Source organism: Neopsephotus bourkii, unplaced genomic scaffold, assembly GCF_033783945.1.
Source record: "Neopsephotus bourkii isolate Nb327-2 ecotype Australia unplaced genomic scaffold, CSIRO-AGI_Nbou_v1 NB_1615, whole genome shotgun sequence".
Lineage (NCBI taxonomy): Eukaryota > Metazoa > Chordata > Aves > Psittaciformes > Psittacidae > Neopsephotus > Neopsephotus bourkii.
The window spans coordinates 5856267-5878563 of NW_026902090.1; the positions used below are offsets into that span (position 1 = coordinate 5856267).

General features: G+C 40.3%; 1 long non-coding RNA gene across 1 annotated transcript in view; it reads right to left on the bottom strand.

The window, feature by feature from the left end:
• LOC133222726 (uncharacterized) overlaps nucleotides 1–12543 on the bottom strand; it is a 231971-nt gene extending 219428 nt beyond the window's left edge. Inside the window, exon 1 of the long non-coding RNA XR_009728351.1 lies at nucleotides 12477–12543. This is a non-coding gene — a long non-coding RNA (uncharacterized LOC133222726). The remainder of the gene's footprint in view (nucleotides 1–12476) is intronic.
• Nucleotides 12544–22297: the final 9754 nt, after the last annotated feature.

Below are 22297 nucleotides of genomic sequence, written 5' to 3' on the forward strand. Positions count from 1 at the left end.
TTCCTTTTTTCCTGCTAAGGAATTTTCTCCTCACTCAAGACAAATGAAAGCCTCTCTTCTCATGTAGTCTCACTTTCAAGGGGGCAAGAAAGAGGAGAAAATGGGGAAGACAGGAAAGAAGAGATGCTTGCAAAAGTCACCTCTAAGGAAATCAATGAGCAATTCCTCATCTCCAATCACATTTTGTTCTATCCCAAGTGTTTCACTTGAACCGTAACTAAGAAGTAACAACAAAAATTCCCAATGTTAAAGCAAGGCCTACAACAGTATTTTTGCTGTGGTATCAGGTGGCAAAGTTCATAGGCTCCCACAGCCATCTATAAATCCCGAAGCATCCACAATCTCCCTTTCCAATTTATTCCTTACCAGTTAAAGCCTAAGGCCTGTATTCAAATTTTGCACTCTAGATTTACACACAGAGATAAAATCCCACCAACTCCAGAGGCAGTTTCTTCATTAGGATCTAGGGAAAACCACCATGTCAACAGTTGACAACTGATTAGTCCGTTCCCAGTGTAAAGAAGTGAAGAAGGTTTCTGACTAAACTAAGTCACTGCGTAAAATAGAGAGGGAAGACAGCTAAGTGGAAAAAGTGGTTTTGATAGGAAAGATAAAACTAAAAGAGATAGTGCATTATCCTAATGTCAAAACATTAGGCAAGGGATCAAGAGAATGAATTTTCTTAACATAAGGGCCTCTCCAAATTGTTATCATGGAAATTTTGTGGAAATGTATGCACATTTTCTCAGCTTGGCTCGCATCTTGGTGGGTCTGAAGGGAACCAGAGTATGTACCCCAAGACACAGCTGCAAACATTGCCAAGATAGTGAAAAATAAAATCAAGAAGCATACATGCTAGAAAGGTTTCGGTTTGCAAAACAAGCCACAAGATGTAATTCAGTCAACAGTAGCAAACTATAGCTGCATTCTCAGACAACCCAGGTGAAAGATTCCCTCTGGATTCTCTATGATGCTTTTCCCCAGGTCATATATCTTTCACTGCTTAGAAGAAATAACATTTTTAATGAAACACGCAAGCTCATATATAACATTAGCTGCTTCCCTGTGGAAGGCACAAGAGCTCCTAAGGAACGACTGTAAGAAGCATTAGTAAAACAGAGGGCACAGTTTCACGCCTTTAGATCTTGGATCCCACATCTGGCTTTCCAACTCATTTAATTAAAAAAAAGAGTTATACTAGAACCTGCCTGTCAGCACTGAATGATTTATTCGGTTCAGCATAAGCTTCTGGGCCACAGAGCTCTACCCTGGTCCAATCCATAGCAGATCTGGATTCAGTTCTTACACCAGTGAGAGCACTGTGAAGACCTAAGGGATGTCTTTTCTCCAGCCTTTTGGTTATAAACTAGGGTAATACTCCTATTTCCCCACAGGAAATACCACATGCAAATGTTGTACACTGACCTGAATTTCCTCTGGAAGAGATGGGGTAGAAATACGCACCATAAACAAATTAACCCAGCTTAGAGCATGATTGTCAGAAGCCCAGGCAGCACTCAGGTGCCCTGAGCCACAATCTCAGCTGTGATTTTAATGTTGGTGGTCATGAGATGGCAAGACCTTCCCTGCACTGTCATCTCTTGCTTTCCCTTGACAGGCAGAAGAAAGTAGGTAAATAAGGACAGGGAGCAATTCCAGGGGAAGAGGACACTCTTTCTGGCACATAATGCCCCACAAGTCCACCCATACTGCAGAGAGATGGTCCTCAGACCTGGTTACAGCTGCCAATGATGACTTCTGTGACATTGATCTTGCCCTACAAAATTCTCCACTACATACTTACTTCACTTTTACACCATGTAAGTGTTCAAGAGGACCTAGTTTTAAAACTCAACCAGTTTCTGCTTTTATGTACTACAAGAAACGTGGCCACAAGACTGTTCTTGCCCACTAGTCTCAAGGCTTTTCAATGGGTAAGGCAACAGAGGTAAGTTAGATCCTCTGCAGTAGCAACTAATGAGCTGATCAGTTGTACAACTATTTACTGCTATTGAAAAAAAAAAAGGATTGTCACTATGGCAACAGCAGCATTTACCAGGTTTGATTTCTCCAAGACACAGAGCATCTCCTGGGGAGCACACACAGAGGACTGACAAGCTATCAGAGCTTTTCACAGGGTCTCCTAGGAAATATTTCCCCTTGTTTTCCACTGCAGAATGTTCTGCTGCGTGACAGTCGTTGCTTTGATTGACTTCATGAACTCCCCACTCCATGACTCCTCAAAAGAGGGAGCAGCAGGGAAAGTCCTAATTAGGTGATCTTACGATCCTTCCCAATCCTAACCATTTTACAAAGTTAGTAGGGAAATCTTTACTGTCTAGAGTAATAAGGCCATAACACAACTTGTGGCACTGAGCGACAAGTGAGAGCAGTTTGTGCCACTAGTCAGGGCTCAGCTCCACTGTTCTAACTTCAATTCTGCTTCCTTCCAGCTCACGTCACCCCTCAGGGCTCAGGATACCAGCCCAAGACACAGCACACTTCTAAGGGCTGAAACTCTTTACCAAAAACCAAAGCCCCATTTCATTGTGCAACACCAGAGAAAGCTCTTCCAATGCAACAAGTGGGCCAAAACAGGTAGCCAAGTTAAAATAAATGGCAATTTTTTTTTATGCAGAAATACATTTTTTACACAACAAATGTTGCAGACTGATGGGAGAGGGCCTGCCAGAAAAGCAATTCTGTCCCTATCTACATGTTTCCATCTCCGTGTGCTGAACATAATATAAGGAGCCTGTGGATGCAAAGCTGACCATATTAGGTTACTGACCAGACAAATCTAATCCCAAAAAACTAGTTATTAGATCAGCTAGCTGTCTGAATCTCCCCAAGCACACATTTGTTTCTGATGCATGGGATTGTAACATAGCAGGGGAGCAGCCCAAACTTATATTGAATAAAGTCTAGCAAAGCCACATGCCAATGTCTAACCGCAGGCATCTGCGGTTACAGGTATACCTTAGGTCAATGACATTGCTTGAAAACCTCACACTGACCAGTAACGATAACCCTGAGACATTTCAGCATATTACAGCTGCAGCAGCTTTGAGCACAGAATCACTAACTCTGAAACTATGCTCTGGAGTAGTTCAGTACCTAGTCTGTAGCTATGCCTTCAAAAGAAGCAGACATTTTCTATGTGCAGAAAGCCAATTGACAGCATGGGAGCCAGGAGAGCTTCAGTATTTATTTCTAAAGGTACTTAAACACAATTTCTATTTTAGCATTATGACATTAAAACAATTTGTCACAAACAGAAAAATGCATGCAGCCACATCTATATGTTTGCCTACAAGTCTCTCATTTGGAGCTCATGGGAGCTTGGTTACATGTCTGTTAAGAAAACTCACTATATTTCAAGAGTACTAGGAAATAAGTGAAGAATAACCTAGTTTTTCCCAGGATACTTGGAATCAACATATTTGAAAGCAGACAATAGTAAACTGAAGAGAGTAGAGATTCAGACTTCATCCCCTCCAACTCTGCTCCAATAACAATTTTACTGAGGATGGAGAACAGAAGAAACATTTTTCTCCTATAAATAAGGAAAACCAGAGTCACTTCTATTTCTTAAAATCATGCCTTTAAATTTCTTTAATTTTTTAACTTTTCCCAGAACCCCAACAACAGTTCAAGTGTGGCAGCAGGGAGAGCTCTGTGCTTGCTGTCAGCTCCTAACACATACTTGTGAGTTATACCACTGACTAAGACCAAACCAGACATTAAGATCTCTGAGGCATTAATACATGCATGGTTCTGTTTATGCCTTCTGAAGGAAGGCCTGCTTGCCCAATTTGCCTGCCTCATAGGGTAATATTAAAGCATGCTGTAGACTCTTCTTGCAACTTGCAGCTGTTTTCACAGAGATGGAAAGAAAAAAGGGACAGCTCCAGGGTTCCCTTCTCCGTTCAGGGCGTTCACCCAGCCCTGTCAAGGTTTGGACAGGAGCCCAGCAGCAGCCTTCTTGCAGCTAAAGCAGGGAGGTGGGTGCTTGGGTGGCCAAAGGGATCCAAACAGAGCAGCCAGACGCGGTGGATGCAGGAAACAAAACGCACACAGTACATCTGGAGGACCCACAGGCCATTTGGAAAGATCAAAGTAGAAATCACTGGGTTGCAGGACACAGGAAGAAGAATGTCTGTAGCAGCAGAGACAAATGCACGTTCTTCAATATGCCAAGAGGTAAGTGCTAATCATCACAGATACAGCCGAATCCTAAAGAGCAAGATATAGATATCCCTGAGAGTACAGGGAAATGAAGATATTTCAAAGTCATAATGCTAGAGGCTAGACACTAGTGGCCTAGACTCACATCATTTGGGCTGACATACTGCATGGTGAGGATATAAATCCCAGGTACAATTTCAAAAGTTAGCAACATTGCTCTGGAGGCACTTCTTATATCACAATAGATGAGACTATTTAATCCTCCAGGACATTGTAACACGACACAGCACTGATCTTACACGAGATCATTTTGTCAATTCGTGTCTCTTCTTGTTCTTTAAGACAAGAATTCTGCTGCACCATACCTGACTCAATTTCTCCCAACACATTTTTCTCTCTCTTTAAACCTGAGGTGTCTTAACTGAAAAGTACCTCACCATCAGTATCACTTTGGGGTTTTTTTTTTACAATACTTTCTGTGCAAGTGTGTCAGTCCCCATTTGTCTCCTGCTGGGATAAGTGGATGTGCCTTCCCAAATTGGCCCCAAAGCCTAGCCACAACTTTGCTTCTCTTCCTGCTTCTGACAGCTCCAGTTAAAAAGTGGTTTGATTTTAAGAAAATGGAGAATACCTGGAAAGAAAAACAGCCTTTATATCTGCTCTACAGACTCCCATGGTCTTCTGTGCTGTACAGAAGCACTCCTGCTCCCAGTTTTCTCAATAACCATGTTAGCAAGCATCTACCTCTGCTAGTCAGTTCTTGGAAGCAGGGTAAATGCATGCTTTGCCTAGTCTCCAAATCTGCAGTCGTGACACGATAGAGAAAACAAAGTTTGGTTTTGTTTGCGGTTTGGTTGAAGTTTTTTTGGTTAAATTCAGTTAATTCAGCCAAATAAGCCAAGGGATGATGAGGTTTAGGAAGCAAAATATTGTTCCTTGGGCAACAGACTGTTGAAGTTACCAAGTTTCCTCTAGAAATTATGTAAAGAGGAATTCTCTGCATAATGTAAGTATAAAAAGATAGAAACCATTCCCAGCTCAGGAGGTTGCTTGGCCTGAAAAACAGTACAGGAGAGCAGTCAAAGGTGTATCATTACCCTTCCCTAAGCATTCACTTAGGCCTCTGCTGGAGTCAGAATACAGGCCTAGAAGAACCCTTAATATGGAGATTATTAATCAGGGCCTGGCACAACACATCTGAAGCCACTCAGTGACATTAGCCTAAACTTATCCACGTGAAAAGTCCTGCAGCATAGACAAACCTGGTGTCACTTCACCAGCCAACATCAGTGATGAGCTTACAGAAGCTGATGCTCTCACAGAAATCTTCTAATGTCATTTATACCAATCTTCTTTCTAATGTCATTACTAATGTCATTAATGTAATTTCTAATGTCATAATGAAGCCCCATGAATCTCCCTTCCATATGACTAATAACCACTTTAGACCTAAGGCTGCTGGGCTACACGGGAAAAGGCTCATCAGAGTGAACCAGAAGAAGCCCGATAGCCTCATTATAGAGCTGGAGCACATCAAGAAGCACACAGTTTCTCCAAAAACAAAGGAAATTATTTGCCTGATACCATTGGGTGAAACCCACAAGGATGAGCCAAGCAAAGGTGCTTCCCCTTAAAAGTTCTGCAGGCTGATGGGGGTTATTGCCTCAAAGGGGATAGGGCTTTTTATTGGAGGCAAAGTGAACTGCATTTTGGGATTATGCAAATATTACAGAGTCTTCTGGTGAAGGACTCTGGAGTTTACACAGGAGAAAGAATACAAGTAAGCGAGTTATGAGAAAAGCTTCAGAAAGGAATTAGTATCTTATTAGACAGCATAGAAACAGCCTCAGGTTGCTCAGGGATCAGGAGAGATTATTTTAGTTCTTTTCAGTAGGAAAATTCTAGCAGAAAACACAGCATGAATTTTTAACTGGAAAAACAGTCAAAATGGAAAGAGTAAATAAAATAATTAAGTGTCACAGCCTGACTGAAACCACTGGAGATAAGAAAACACTTGTTTTGTAGAAGCACCATTATACACTTCGATCAAGGTTTTCAGAGTTACTCACCCCAGATCCCTTCTTTACATGCAATCAAATAATTAAATCTCAGTACTCAATGCACAATGCAAGTGCCTTACAGTTTTCTGTGTGCATAATTAAAATTACTTATAGACAAAAGTGACAACTGTGGGTATAAATTCAATGTTTCAGCATTAAGTTTAATATCAGCAGGCAGGAAATTAATTAGTTAATGGGCATGCAGAGCTTTTCTTAAAGGGCAAAAGCATTAATTACTATTTCTTCTATTTTAAATGGCTCTAATAGACAGATTCCTCCCAAAGTATAGCTAAAGATTTCAGTTCAGGTAGTGTTTTATACAATCGAAATTCAGGCTCAAAATTAGCCATCAACCAAGGAACTGGTAAAGATTATTCTTCCTAGTGGGTTTAGGGTTCTCCCCTGCTGCTCTTGAGGACTAAATCCAGTACTCTTGAGGAGTAACTTACAAAAGGCATTAGTAATTCTTGCACTGCAGTTATCAACAAATGCACCAATTTGCCTAATTCAGTGGCCATTTCCAAAGCAGGCCTCCTTACAGTGTCCCTGAGCATCCCATGAGCTTTCATTTACACTGTTTCATGCATACTACAGGGTTACTCTTTTTTTTTTTTTCCATCTTAGCAATTTACAGGATTGACCAAGTTCAGAAGAAGTTTACCCTAAAAAATATTAGCTTCAGGTAGAGATAGAGCACAAAAATCAGCATCAAAGCTTCAGACATGTCATGGACTAACAATAAAGGAGTTGCACCCTATCCAATTTCAGCTCTACGGAGTCTATGCGCTATTTCACCCAGGCAGTATGTGCTTAGTAAAAGCCATTTTTTGTATGGGAAACCTTCATAGAAGCCACACATGTATAAGAAATTATCTGGTGAATTCTACTGTTCTATGGTGATAATCCAGGGCCAACAAGAAGAAACAGTGGTCTTTCCAGACAGGCACAGACTGGAAACCCTCCCATGAGGAGTAATGGCTTCACATCACTTTAGGCAAAACCAGAGGTGCTGGCATTATCATTTTGGAGTTACTTTGAATTACATTGTGTCTATTCTGTTTTCTGGCATCCCCATACGCTAAGCCTCAGCAACACTATTCAGTAGCAGATCTGTGCTTGTCACCCTGCACCATAGCTTACAGCTAATACAGCCAAAGCCTCCAAGCTCTGAAGGTTCCACAACACAGGTCCAAGCCCACCAAACAGGAGCTCTCATGCTGCAAAGACCACACACAGCATGAGCTAGTGCCCTTAAACTATCCAATATCCCAAAGACAGAGCTCTCACCATCATGCCTCTGTTACCTGCACTTTGCTAAGGTCACTGCTACTGCAAAGCAGCTCTTAAAGAGGAGCCCCTGAGATACACCACCCCCTGCCAAGCAATGAGCTGTCTTTGGGAATAGCCCAGGTGACCCCTACTAGCAAATTTATGCCCCCACTCTGTCCCCAGCTGACTGTTTTACAAGATGGTGATGCTCATTTCCAGAGCCATTGAAAACATTCTTTACACTACATGCAGCTATGGCATGCCCACAGCATTCAAAGGGGAAATGTATAACAGTACTGCTGGTTATTCAGCTACCAGGAAAAACAACTATTCCCACCAGCAGAGCAAGAAAGGAGCAGTTCAAGACAAGCTCTTATTATCCACATTTCACACCACCACCAGCCTTCTTTGTACATATATGTAAACTGAAAGCTTTTTCTCCTTCAGAGGCAATTAAGTATTCCCTGCATCATTTCCTATGCAAGAGACTAGTAAGGTGTATAAACATAACTACTGATTCATCCCTGCTAAAGACTTCACCATTGTCACCTAATTATTGTTTGTACTAATTAAAACACTGTATGCAGATCGAGTCAACACTGTGACACTACATCAAAAGCATCTAAGCACTTCAGCATATTGTTAAAATATGCAGGCATGTTTTTCATCATCAGAACACTTCCTTTCTAAATTAGAAGTGAATTAGGCACCACTGCAAGTTTGTGACTCAAAGATAACTGAAAGACTGTTCCTGGCTTCTTGTGTTTTCAATTTGCAAGTGCTGCAAGAGGTTTAATAGTAGCTGTAATTCTCTGTGCCGCACCAGAAGTCCCCAAGAGGCTGGCCACTATGCCAGTTTCTCAGAAGTAAGCCATTACACTTGCCTGCTATAAAGATCAGGATGCAGAATAAATGTGAAATACAATGTAATTAAGAACTCTTTCACCAAGAGCTATTTCCTTCGGGACATTATTCAGAAAGTCTGAGTGTTTTGATGAAAGCCAATGAAGATCAATCCCCTCGGCCAGGCAGCAAGGGCTACCTCTCATGATGATTACTTTCTTCAAAATTAAGAATCCCCATCAGTTGTGTACTCACTGTAGATTAACCTGAAACAGAACGTTGACCAAGTTGCTTAATGTTGAGTCACACTGTTTAGTTCACAACAGACAAGTACCTGAATTCCCCATGGGGTAGGTCAGAATAAGAAAAGCCAAAGTAGCCAATAGATTATGGTCTGAAAAGCCTATTTCTCATACTGAAGGCCAGAAAATAATTCAAGATCCTGTTGATTTGTTGTTTGGGGCTTAGGTTATAAAAGAGCAACACCAGATGAGAAATACAGGGTACTGGAAGGCCTAAAACTGGGAAGAGTAATGGTAACATGCTATTTTAAAAGAAAATGAAAGTTTTATAGCACACATTAACCTGTTCTAAAGCCTGTTCTTACCTTTCTTCACCCCGAGTTTCACAGCTCAGCAGAGAAGAGCTCTCTGACAGGTCACTCCATGATCTTCGCCTGACACGAGAGTATGCATCCATAATATAGCACCTTTCCACAAGGGGCAAGAAATGTGTAACAGTTCATCAGCACAAGGGCTCTAACAGCTTGCAGGCAACAGCAACCGTTGCTCCCAGCACCCTGGAAAGGAAGCCTCCCACAATAAGGACAACAGTTCAAGATAGAAATAATGCTATACAGCAATGCTGCACCTGGGATTTCTCAAAGAACAGAGAACTGACATTTCCTAACAGCAAAGCAATGAAGATGACACGGGTGTTTACACTGTGCCAGCCAGACTTGCAGGCTTCACTTCTCTTTAGAATGGTCTGAACGCTTGCAGAAATACACAACACCTCAATGATGGGTTTTTTTTTGCAAGTGTGCACTAAGGACAGTTTAGATCAGTGAAAGTTGAATTTAGCAACTGAGATTTGACCATACTTGAGCAGAACTTTCACTCAAACTGCCATGACTCTTTGGGGACACACAGCTAAACCTATCAGTCACAAGAAACTCATACAGGGTGGCCATCACTGGGACATCATTTTGTCACAACTCGAGATGATCAATGCATTGGAACAGGGATTACAGTTAAACTGAGAGCTAGCACATGACTTGGAGTTGAGATACTCTTGTAGCTTATGTCTTTGTTTTGTTTGGGCAAGCCTCATGGGCCACCACTGATAAATGAGCATAATGTATGAACTTGCATATGAAATGAACTTAAAGAGGAGAATTAAAATCACTTAACAAGCTTTTACCTATACTGGAAAGAATAAAAAGCTTTGCTCCTTCGTCTTTGTGAAAAAGCCTGATGAACATCAAATGGACAAAGCTACAGAGATGGCATGTATCATTAGACAGTAAAGGAGACAAGTTAACAGGCTGATTCTTTGTTTATTAGGAGACCTACACAAGGCAAGAAATTCAGTACAAGCCTCCTGCAGCTCTGGAAGAATTTGAGTGACTGATTAATATACACACACACCCCTGCACTTCTAAAGGAGAGGCACTCACCCGGGTATAGTTCAGGCAATGAATGATAACTGAACAGAACACTTTTTGCTGCAGTCACTTTTTAAGTTTACTGAACAATTCTGGGTAGAAAAACCAGAAAAGTGAGACCACATTAAAGCAAATCCTTGTCAGAGGGAAATAAAACAGCTAAAACATTTCTTAAAGGCATAGGCAATTAGGCACATGTTCAGAATTCACATTTGAGATTCAAGAAAAATAAAGACATAGGGTGGTTTTTTTTTTTTGCATGCAGGAGGATTTCTTATTTATAAACCAAGAGAAAAATAATTATTTTCAGCAAGTTAAAACTAACCCTTCCAGAAAAAGGGTCCTTCACCCAGTCAAAGACCATGACTCACACAGCAATGTTTGTTAGAAACCAAACTAACATATTATTCATATCAAGTCCTTACATTCAGTCAGCCTCACTCCTCCAACACCTCATTTTTTCCTATTTAGCTTAGCATTTTGCTGAGATGTAGCATAAGGCTAACATTTTCTATGATTTACTTCTTGAAGCTACTTGATACGTACCAGATTAAAAGCAGCCCTACTACATACACATTAAAAAATAGCCTTATTTCCCCTTATTCATTTCACATTGTCCTTCCTCTTTGAAGAGAGCCCACTCCCGACTGGGTAATGTGCTCTATTTATCACCACCTGGAAAGAACTCCATAACAGGACTCGGCTGTATATTGCAGCACCCCACTAACATACTACCTTTCATCTATTAAACACCTGAATTTTCATCCTGAAGGATGTCCATTAAATTTCACTAAATTAGTACTTGAATATAAGTTTTTGGCTCCTCATACTACATTCTTAAACAAAATACTCTAGCTACTACTACAGTTAACATGCTGATAAAACAAAGGGTTTATTTAGCTACAATTCATATCTACACTGACAAGATATTGAAGAATCATATAGCATATAAGAGGGGGGTAAAAAATCAAGACAAAACATGAAATTCCTATATCATGCAATAGACATTCTATCACTAATTAAGTAATTTGCATCAGTTGAGTTCTACCTTCACTTTTCAAAAGTTGTTTGCTATATTTTCTGCTTGTCATGTCCTATAAAGCTTGACCTGGTTTAAGTCTTACAGCTAGTCTTACAGCTACCACTGTGTCTCAGTCTCCCAAGTTCAATGGACACAGGCAAAAACTCAGTTCATTTGTCAATCTCCAGCTCAGAGTTCATCCTGTATCTTTCAATATCTTATCACTCCCAAGCAAAGGTTTCAAATCACAATTGAAGTACAAATCTAACAATTAAGGTATACTGAAGAGGGAAGTGAGGTTTACATCGTTGGATAACACTACTTCTGCAGTTTCCATCACAGTCCCCAGGTAAAACAAATCTTTAGCACAAGTTTTGTAACAGCTTATTTTCCATTCTGAGACAATAAGAGAATAAGGGACAGCAAGAACTTCCTATGACATTCCTGGTACATGTTTTGTAGATTAACAGTTTGATTTGTTGCCTTTATTAAAAGACATATCCAAGAGAATGTTTTCTTCCAGATACCACACTAATAGGAGGATTTGAAAGACAATGCTGGATGGTAACTCAGTGTGAGCTTTATCCAAAAACCTATCTCCTACAAAGATGCACTTTCCTGAGGCTCAGAACTACCCCAATGAATCTTGGTGTAAATACTCTTACTGGAGTAAGTTATTTTATTCCAGGGGACAGCTTAGGGAACCCTTGAGTGTCTGCAGGTTTTAGTCACTATGTTGGAGCTATGCAGGCAGGCAGTAATTTAACAAGAAAATGCTCGTGTGATGTAGACAATGAAGAAGGCCTGGAGACAAATAGATTTTAGCTACAGAATCTGTTCTATATTAAGAAACAAACTACGCACACTGCTTGAGAGCTTTGCCACATCTACCTTTCAGGACTGCCTAGAGCTCTGTTACAGGCATCAATGCCCTCTGCAAGGGAGGATTAGCCTCCAATACATGCATCCCAAAGCCAATGGGGTTCCAAAACAGGCACTACAGTCAATTGATTAGGACAGATTCTGTAGGAATAACTGCTTTAATGAAGGAAAAAGAGCTATATCTCCAATATTCAGCAGGTTAGAAAATACACATGAATGTGTAGAGTTCTGCTAATTATTCTTTTAGCACTAGATAAGAACTCCCGAACCAAATCTTTAAAGGATTTGCAACATCTAGCATGTAATCTTCCTCAGGACTAAAGATGAGTTAGCTGTAGTTCACCACCATTACCTAACCGAGGCACAATAGTGATATCTACATCATTCAGCAGCACTGGGCAAACAGATTATGCATGTCTCCAGAAATCCGTAACTGCTAAGGCCATTCAGACTCACAATGTGCTTAAGTATCTAAACCACAGCCACATACCAATTTTAGTTAACATTGTACATACCCATACCCCAGAAGATCCAATAAAGCACTTACCTTCAAGTAGACTTAGTCCAGTGTTCACTTTCTTCCCCCAAAGACTCACAAGAAAAACCAGTCATTCATTTACAAGACAAAACCCCATCTCTTCCTTCAGATTTTACCTTCTTCTATTTACTGGCTCATCAAGCTAAGAACTCAGCCTCACCTGGAGCAGATGGGGCAGGTGTCACTTTGCAGGTGAGAGCAATGAGGTAATCTGGGAGACCAAGCCACACAAACAATAGGAGGTAGGCAATGTAACATTGATAAAGTAAGAGTCTTTTTACAGAACTAAGGATAAAGTGCATTAGAAGGTGACCTTAGGAGAAAAGAACTGGGTCAGCCAGTGTTAATACTTGTAGCACTTAAGATGTAGGAGTTATAGATATGTTCTTCATAAGAGGTATATTATTGAACTAGAGGGAAAGAAGTTCCTGGACCAGCTGACCTCTCAAAAACTGACACAAAAAAAAAGCTTTGTATTTTCTTCAGGAAAGATATTCTTTGGACGAAGTTAGCAGCTAAATCAGACCAATATGACAATACTGGCTGATCATGTGGGATTTACGGGCTCAATAAGGATAGCTGGATGACAGAGGACAGGTTGGGTGATCTGATGATACTTTTGTCCTTAAAGCCCAGGCATGAAAGAAAGGAGACAGAGCAGTGTGTTCACTGCAACTCACCTGTGTAAATCTTTATTCTCCAGGTTAGCTGCAGGTTTTCTTTTTAGGTGCCTTGAATGTATTTTGTAGAAGTATTTTGGGTGTCTTTCTGAGTCTACTACAGACCACACAAACACTTCAACAGACTTTCCTGGGCCTTAGTCCTAAATAAACCATGAGGATTTCCAAGCTGTCTTTTACTTTACGTCTCCTGGGAAACAAAACCCAGAGCTTTTCTAGGACCCTGCAACCTTGATGAGCTCAATGCAACAATGGGATCTGAAATTAAGGTTCAAGTTCTCCACCTGTTAGAGTGACAGTGGGTCTTTTTCTTAGTATCCAGCAAGATGTTTTCTTTCTTATTTATGAGTTTGTCTATATGGTAAAGAATAACCCAATCATTTTCATATTAGATTGGGCTTGGTTTTGGTTAAGACCAAACTGCATATGTTATGCACAAAAGGTCTCGTCATAGCAATAGAACCCTAACCCTCCATCAAAATATCCTTACAAATCTTTAGGTTCAACGCATTGAACTCTCTTTTTCATTTAGATTTCCCTTTAAGTTTTGCTTCTGCTTACAGAGAAGCTTTCCCCTATCTCTTTCTCTCAGATTCATGTTCCTTTCTGTTATGATTATCTAATAGAGTAGTTACATATTTCATCTTTGTCTCTTAGCCAGAATTAATTGGTTTATGTTCCACATACGGTATTTTCTTTGATTAATTAAAACACGTGCACAGGAAGCTATACAGTAATTTTACTGCTGTTTTCTACTAAGTAGCTTTCTGCATTCTGGATATTATCTGGCAAATGTGCAGTTCAATTAAAAACTACAAAAACAGAATTGAAAATTAATATAAACTAGCTAAAGTTGTAGCAAAGCTAACACCAGTGCCATCAGTTACAGGGAAAGTCATGACACATTACACATTACTCGAGGAATTTGGCTTTTTTTTTTGCTGCAGAATTAAAATACAGTGCATTGGTTTGGTGATATAATAGCAATACATCAGGTTGCCTACATGTTGCCTGAGTTGATGTACATAATTTAGCATTCAATGGATAAACTTGAATTCTGTGTGTGTTCTTATTATAGGTGCAGCAGGTCAAACCATAAATAACAGACCTCCATGTACCTAAGTCTTGCAGCATTTGAAATACAGCTGAAGGCCAAAATCTTTCAGCCTGACTCTGCTTCTAGGAAAAAAATCATAGAGCATAGGCTGTCATATTTCCCATGCTGCTGATTATGAACACTTTGTTCTACATGGCCAAATAAATATCATTTTCCTGTTGGGTGTAGATAGGTCATACATTCATCAGCTTTAAACTTGCCTACTGCAGTGCCCTCAGCTGTAAATAAAAGAGCTTAGAGCAGGCATTTTAAGCATGCCTAAAAAACCTCTGTGCTCCAATAGCAGCTTGTGCTTCCTTTCCCATGCTGCTGTGCCTTGAAAAGGAACTAGTTTCAACAAATGTATTATTAATCTTCTGCTTAGTCTCGATCACTCAAAGTCTACATGGAGTCACCCCTGCCTCTGGCTTCATAGACCTGCTTTCTGGAGCCAGCCTTCCTCCAGAGCTGTTAGCTCTGATCACTGCCGCTCTGCTACACCTTGAAACTCACCTCTGGATAAGGAAAACTGAAGAATTTATACAATAAAACGAGTCACAAGAGCCTGATTTCGCCGGTAAGATCCGTGCACCTTTCAAACTCCAAGTCTGCCCCCCAGAATGAAGCAATAGCAACTTCTAAGATCAATGTGAGCCAGAGACCCAAATATCACAAGACTTATGGCTGTGCAAACTCTGACTGCATGCACAGATACACAGCTAATTTATTCTGAAAGTACTAAATAAGAATATGATAAATCATCAAAGTTAAGGGGTTGGGGTATTTTTACTCTTTCAGTGGTATTTGACACTGCAGCTATTAAAGCAACACTGAGATTGGTTTGATGCTTTAAATATCACGGACACATCTCCAGTCACCGTTCTTGTCCACACTGTTTTCTAAATGGTATCTAAAATAATTTCCTTTTTATTTTCCCAGAAAAGTGTGAAATTGTTTTCAAAAGTAATTAGCACATTGTGCAGCAGGCAGGAATTAGTATAGCAAAACCCCTAGCAGTCCACAAGAGAATGAGTTTTGAAACAAATCACCTAAATCTTCAAAAGGTCTTGAGCCCAAAAGGTCACAGAAAATTGCCACAGAGATTTAGTGTGAGTCCCTATTGAAGTATTAAATCATGTGGGAACCTACTGTAATTATATTAAAGGTAAGAGAATCTTTCTTTGCTGTGAAATGATAATAAATGGCCTGTGGTGACAAAGGCACAGGATCTTACTTTCCTGTACCTGTAATCTTCCTCTTCTTGGAAAATAAGAAAATCGGTGAATGAAGCAAAGATGCTTCCAATAGCTGCAGGCAAACAACAAGCAAACTTGTATTTCTCCACCCTACTAATACAGGGGCCATCAGCTGGGTTTGGACTGAAGAGAAGCTCTTCAACATCTCAGGAAAACCATGCAAGCAACTGTCTGGTGCTAGCCAAGCAGACACATTGATAGATGTGTTTTGACATTAATTATACCATGGAAGAAAAAGCTGCATTTTTGATGTGCAGTATTTCACTAACAATTAAATGAAGTTTTAGGGCGAAAAAAAAAAAAAAAAAACACCACATTTTTTTTCCTTTGTTTAATTCTTCTTAAAGTTGTTTCATTTTGTCCCAGCTTCTAGACACATCACATTTTGTGTGCGTGTGTGGAAATGTCACTTTTTAATTAACTTGATGCTCTTCTGAAGTTCCTGAGTAAAATGTCTATTTGATAATTTCCTTCTCTTTCCTTAAGATGTTTTTTACATTTCCTATTCTTTGCAGCTACAGATGTCTTCAATAAGGAAACCTTTCAGTAACTGATTGAGGAGACCTCTGTTGACAAAAAATCAGCTCCCTAAAGCCCTGATAAATATTCAAGTACTACCATTGTGTAAAATCCCATCCAGAAGTGGCTTCAAAAAAGCACCCACAATTCATCCCAAAGGGAGAACATGAATGACCTGGTTTGGGCATTTCTTTGCTGCACAGTGTCAGGACACCCCCATCCCTCAAGGGATGCAAAAGATGGCCAGAAGGTCCCCTTCACCCAATAGCTGTGCTTCACAGACCTCAGCTTCATGGGTCATTTCCGTCACCTGAGTCTGCTACAAACTGGCTAGAACTGTTCAGCAACCAATTTATGTCCCCAGAGCTTGGAAACTCTTGATAATATATCTTTCTACCCCCTGCTTAAGCGTGATCCACACCTGAGATACTGTTTTCCATCCCAAGTGACCTTATTTTCTGCCTGTAACAAACCCATAGAGAGCTCTGAGTGTTGGCTGTGGCGTTTCCTTCCACAGCACTTAGGAGCACCTATTCCTCAGTATTTTAGCCCAAAAAAAGAAAACCGAACAACAGCAGATAACTACCCAAGAAGGCACTGGAGACAGAGTTTAGAGGACTTCCATATCTAGAATATGGCAACAATCAGGCACATCTACAGACAGGGACTGATGGCCCCCGGCTGAGTTGAAAGGGGCCATTTGCAGGAGTGGGGGAGGCTCCAGAGGAGGCTAGTGATTCGGAGAAAACTCCAGGAACAAACTTGCCAACAAAGTTTTCAAGCTGACAAGCCCTTGTCTCACTAGGCAGGGACATTAGTGCCCTCAGGGGCCTGAGAATGTGACCCATCCTTCATTTGGAAGATTACGTTTGCAAATGTTAATGCCGATGGAAAAGCCAACAAATTACTTTCAGTTTTACGATCTCAGCAGTTTTCTGAGATCCCCTTCCAACTATACCAACACTTTCTAGGATTAAGTATTTTCACACTTTTTTTTATATATAGGTAGACAAGTACCTTCAGCACCAGATTAGATGATCCAGCTAATAGTTTACAAATGTAGGGAGTCTTCCTCCTTCATCATTAGCACTTTGTTTGCTAGCTGACTGAATTATTGCTTGTAAGTACTTTTGGATCGATTAGCTCTTGCAGGGTATTTGGATCTGTTTGAATCAATGTGCTTTAATTTCTGGATCTTAATTGTAAGACATCAGAGAATTGGCTCACAGAAATGGTTTATCATATTTTATTGGTTTTGCATCATTTACATGGCTACTTCTGACCCCTAAATGGAGTGAAACACATATCCCAAAGTATATGTGTCCCATTATACAGGTAAATAAGGCACAATTAGACCACTGACACCTTTAAAGTTTTCTCTTAGAACTGGAAGATCAATTGAAATTATGTAAATTTTCTTTTCCCCTCTTCTACATCCCTTTTTAAATCAAAACCTTATTTCTTTTAGATTTACAAAGCTGGATTGTCTTGCACAAACCCCTTTGATGTGTGCTAGACAGTCTATGCTTGAGAATGCAAAGGCTTTAGTGAATTAACATGAAAAATATCAAATTTGCATTTTCCAGATGTAGACTTTGTGAGCAGGGTAATATATACAATGGTTTCTGGCCAGTATCAGGCATATACAAGTATCACCATTTAGTCCTGATAGACCTGTATGGGTCTGGAGTTAGAAAATGCAGTAGCTGGTTTCCATTCTCTGCCTCTGACTTTCCAGGCATCCTCAGGCCTCTCTCATGACTGAATTCATTGACTTCATTTTCCATTACCCATCACACAAGTATTTTTTACGGTTTGTCACAGTGTGCTTGCTTCTTTCAAACTGATCATCAGTATGCTGAATGGAGAAAAATCATGTCTAGCATTGTGGGAGTAAGATATCCTGAAAGAGGAAGACTTCCTAAGTAAGATTTCCTAAAAGAGAGATGCTCCAAGGAATATGCTCTCTGGTATCAGGAGACAGATTTGCACAGATCAATCAACTCACTGTTTTACAAAGTCCTATTTAGAGCACACAATTGGTAGCATGATCCATCCAAGGGCCATTGCATTCTTCTGCTCCTGGATTTTCTGGAAGTAGCAAATCTGGATTTTCTAGATGTATCAAAGAGAAAGAAAATCAGATTTTAAAACCTCAGATGACAGAAGAGCAATACAACCTGCCACAATGCAATCTTTCACAGTTGTAATACAAGCCTTTTTCAAGAAGGAGGTCAAAGTACACATCTCAGGCCAGCTATTGAAATAAATACATATTAGCTTGGAGATGAAAGTCCATGACTTTTGCCAAGTGTTTCCAAGACTTTTTTTCTTCTATTTCCATCATACTACAATGAGTGGTTCTGAACATCACATTTCTTATTGCAGAATCTTCCAGCAGTGGAAACTGAACAAGACACAATCTGTTCAGTCACATCATCAAAACGGGCATCACAATGAACGTGCCATACTGCCACTTCACCTGGAACAAGCTGAAGTGTTCAATATTAACCAGTAGTGTGGGAATTTAGGTATATTTCACAAAGACTAGTACAAGATTGACAGCTGATACTTAAATATTCCCAGTCTGAGTTCTCATTCCAAAGTTTACTTGAAATGTGGCCGTAAGAATTGACCCACTGTTTCTTATGGCACTAACATCCACTAATTACCCCAGCTGGGACTAGATGTTGCAGACCAGAGTTACTGCCATCAAATCCATTTTATGCTATGTGTAGACACTATCTGCAGTGCAGACAGGGTGGTCTAGGGATGAAGAAGGTCTCTAAGCTTTGGTCCTCAAAGTCACACAGCTGACAACCAAAGGGATGTTTGTAACCCAGAGCAGCTGATGGGTGGGAAAAGTGCCACTGAAAGATCATTGCCTAATCAACTAATTCAAGAATTCAGTAGTATAGGAACATATGAAACTGAAGGCTTGCAAGTGCCACTGAAGATTTGTAACTGTTGTTGCCTTCACAGCTATGAATATGAAGCATTCATATGCATGTGAAGGAGCACATCTTCCTTCTTGCTGGCTGCTGGTATTCTCAACACCCAGGAGGTCCTGCCAGTGCTCACTACTGGGGGTTTGCAAAGAACTTCGGCAGTTTAAATATTAGTCAAGCAGGATACTCAAAGCTCCATAAGGGATTTACAGGCCCAAATTCCATTAATTTTAGAAGGAATTGAGTGCTCCAAAACCATGGGGACCATCAAGCATTTTACCCTCATTTCCATGCCTAAGATTTCCTTTCAAGGAAAGCTTTTGGTAAGAAATGCCATGGGGAGAAGTACTGATTTGCAGCTATTGCTGTAGAAAGCTGATTACTACAAGCAATGAGTACATTAGTTTTCTTTGTGGTTTATTGTTAGTCTGTTGTCTCGTTTGTAGAGGTGATTTTTGTGTCAGTTCTGGGATCTCTGTTGCAGGTGACAGCTCTAAGGTGAGGTGAAGAAGGATGATCTGTGCAAAATGTGATGGTAGAAGCTAAGAAATAAAAATCTTAAATCACTTGCCTACGACAAGCAAAAGGGCTCTCTGGCTAAGGTTTACTGACTCACTTGCACAGCATTTATCACTTTTGGCCATTCTGTCTCTTGACTTGTTATCACCAGGTAAAGTGTTACTAGAAATGAAGCAAATGACAGCAATTTCACACATATGTTTTATTACTGGTGCACCCAAGGCACTACCATAACCTTCAGATGTTTATCCTGATGATGCAAGGAGCATAAGTATCCAAACCTCAGATTTTATTTCAACTTATTCTAAAGATGGGGATTAGCCAGATCAGTCATAAGAGATTTTACAGGAAACTACTGGGGCCATGGTATTTTTGTCAGTCCGATTGTAGATGCAGAGAGATGACTCCTCCATAATGCAGGTCTTCATGAAGTGCTGTAAAGCCTGGCACACTAATGAGACTCACTGAGGGCCACCTGCATTACAACTCTGCATGAATAAGTCTGAAGCCCAGCACTGCTCAGCAGTGCCATGCCTCCCCCATAACCCTATGGTCCCTCTCAAGTGTAATCTTACCTCTGCTCTCACATTATTAGTGCCAGCAATCACAAGCACCTTACTAGAGGACACAGTTTTCACAGGATTCAACATGATGGTTTTAATATTCTCCAGAAGAGCAAAGTTGGGGTATGGTTTGAAGCAGTCAGTAACCTTAGCAGACAGGTATAAAGTCCTGGTGGCTGGAACCTCACATATTCTTCGTTATCCATGTGACAAGAAATTTGCTCCCGTATGTTTCCTCTCAGGGTCATTTCACTTGATGCTCTCATATGCTTCTCTATATGAAAGCTATTGAAAGAAAAAGATATAACACTAATTTCTTCATAAAACATCCTGACTGGAAGGGTAAGAGATTGGTGTTTATTTGGTGCTAATTATGTAGTATTGCTATACACACAGAAAAGCAATAAAAAACCTTCCCAAGGTACACAGATTCTACAGAGGCTGAAGGCAGAGAAACCTACCTAATAATTAACTTCATTTTCACTTACTTAGCCAAGCTTAGTTTTCTTGTATAAATATAGGAAAACAACTGCTGTAAAATGAAATGCATTGAAACGGTGTCAATCCTCTTATTTCACAGAGCCAATTATTGATTGGGTTATCGTGCCAAGAACACAGAGAATTCATTGAACTGGGACCATTTAGATAAAATAAATTCACTTTTACCTCCTTTTTCCTTCATCAATCCTCATGTAGTGTCCTTTGCATGAGCTAATAACAGATTCATTGCAGCCATGCTGTAACCGATTGCTATAACTTCGCATTTTTTATGGAGGTACATTAAGTGGTAGTACTGAGACTCTCAGGATTAACAGATCTATGTTTTGAATTACCTTTCATTTCCACTCAAAGTCCATGCATTTCTTTACAAGGGCTCTTCAAAAGAAGTGCTGCGGGGAAACAAAGCCAGAAAATTCACAGCAGATTACAAGTCAGCAGGGGTGAATTCGTATGTGGTGAAGGCAGGAATTAAAATAAGAAAACCAGTTCCACATTTCGTTCAAAGAAGCAGAACAATCATGGCCTTACAATGATCATAATTCTTACAGCAACACAAACCTTAGTGTCTCAAAGGCTGTTCATGCCTGTTAATTTGTCTAAGTAGAGCCTAGAGAACTGAAATATAAAGATTCCCTAGGTCTGCTCCAGTTCCCAATGGGAACACAATAAGGGAATAATTTAGGATGGGAAGGACCTCCTGAAACCATGAGGTCCAATACCACCCCATACCACCTTGAAGAAGGACAGGCTGCTCAGCAGCTTTTCCAGTTGGACACCTCCAAGGGCAGAGGCTTACCAGCCCTTTTAAGACCTTGTTGCAGGGTTTCATTGCCCTCACTGTGGATTTTTTCCAGGTATCTGACATGAATTTCCTTTGTTGCAGTTTGTGGCTGTTGCCTTTTGTGAGCAGGACAGAACAAGCCTTTATTTTGAGGATTAAGGCAAGGGGAAGAATTTGGGACATTATTACAGATGCATCCTTTTAAGTGTTCCATAGACGGGAAGAAGCACCTATGTTCTAACTAATGCAACTTATGGTGAAGTTGACCTTTACAGCCTGGACAAGCATTGTTGGTGCATAAGGAGCATGATGCCCACCGGGCCAAGCAGGTCCTTTTCCATAACCAATTTCTATATAAAAGGGCTGTTAGTACATGTCTTCTGTTCTCACTGCAATTTATGAACATTCCAAGAGTGCCTTGGCATGTCTGGTATACAAAAAAAAAAACCCAAAACCCAATCCCTGAATTTTCCAACACAAACAAATTTTTCCACTATACTTCTATTTTATAGAATCATAGAATAGTTAGGGTTGGAAAGGACCTTAAGATCATCAAGTTCCAACCCCACTGCCGTGGGCAGGGACACCTTGCCCGAGTCTATTGTCAATCTTGCTAGAAATCATCAATCAAAAGCAAATTAGAAGACAGATCTAGAGAAGTCCAGCTGGAGAAACAATTAATCTAGTGCCTTTCTTGGGCATTTGAAAGAGAAAATAACTTCTGTGGGAGATGAGAAATTTGAGTAAATAACTGATACCTCCCTGCATTCATTAAGTGCCAGTCTCTATTTCAAGTTAAACCTTTAAGGAGCTGGAGTCCAAACCCAAATTCTTCAGCTGGGTGTGGTAAATCATTAATCTAACACCTGATACGCAATTAGCTCATCCCTTCTGGTGAGACTCTGTGATCCTAATGACTAGGAATAATCTTGAAATTCCTTCCCAAACAAGCAGCATCTCTGCATAC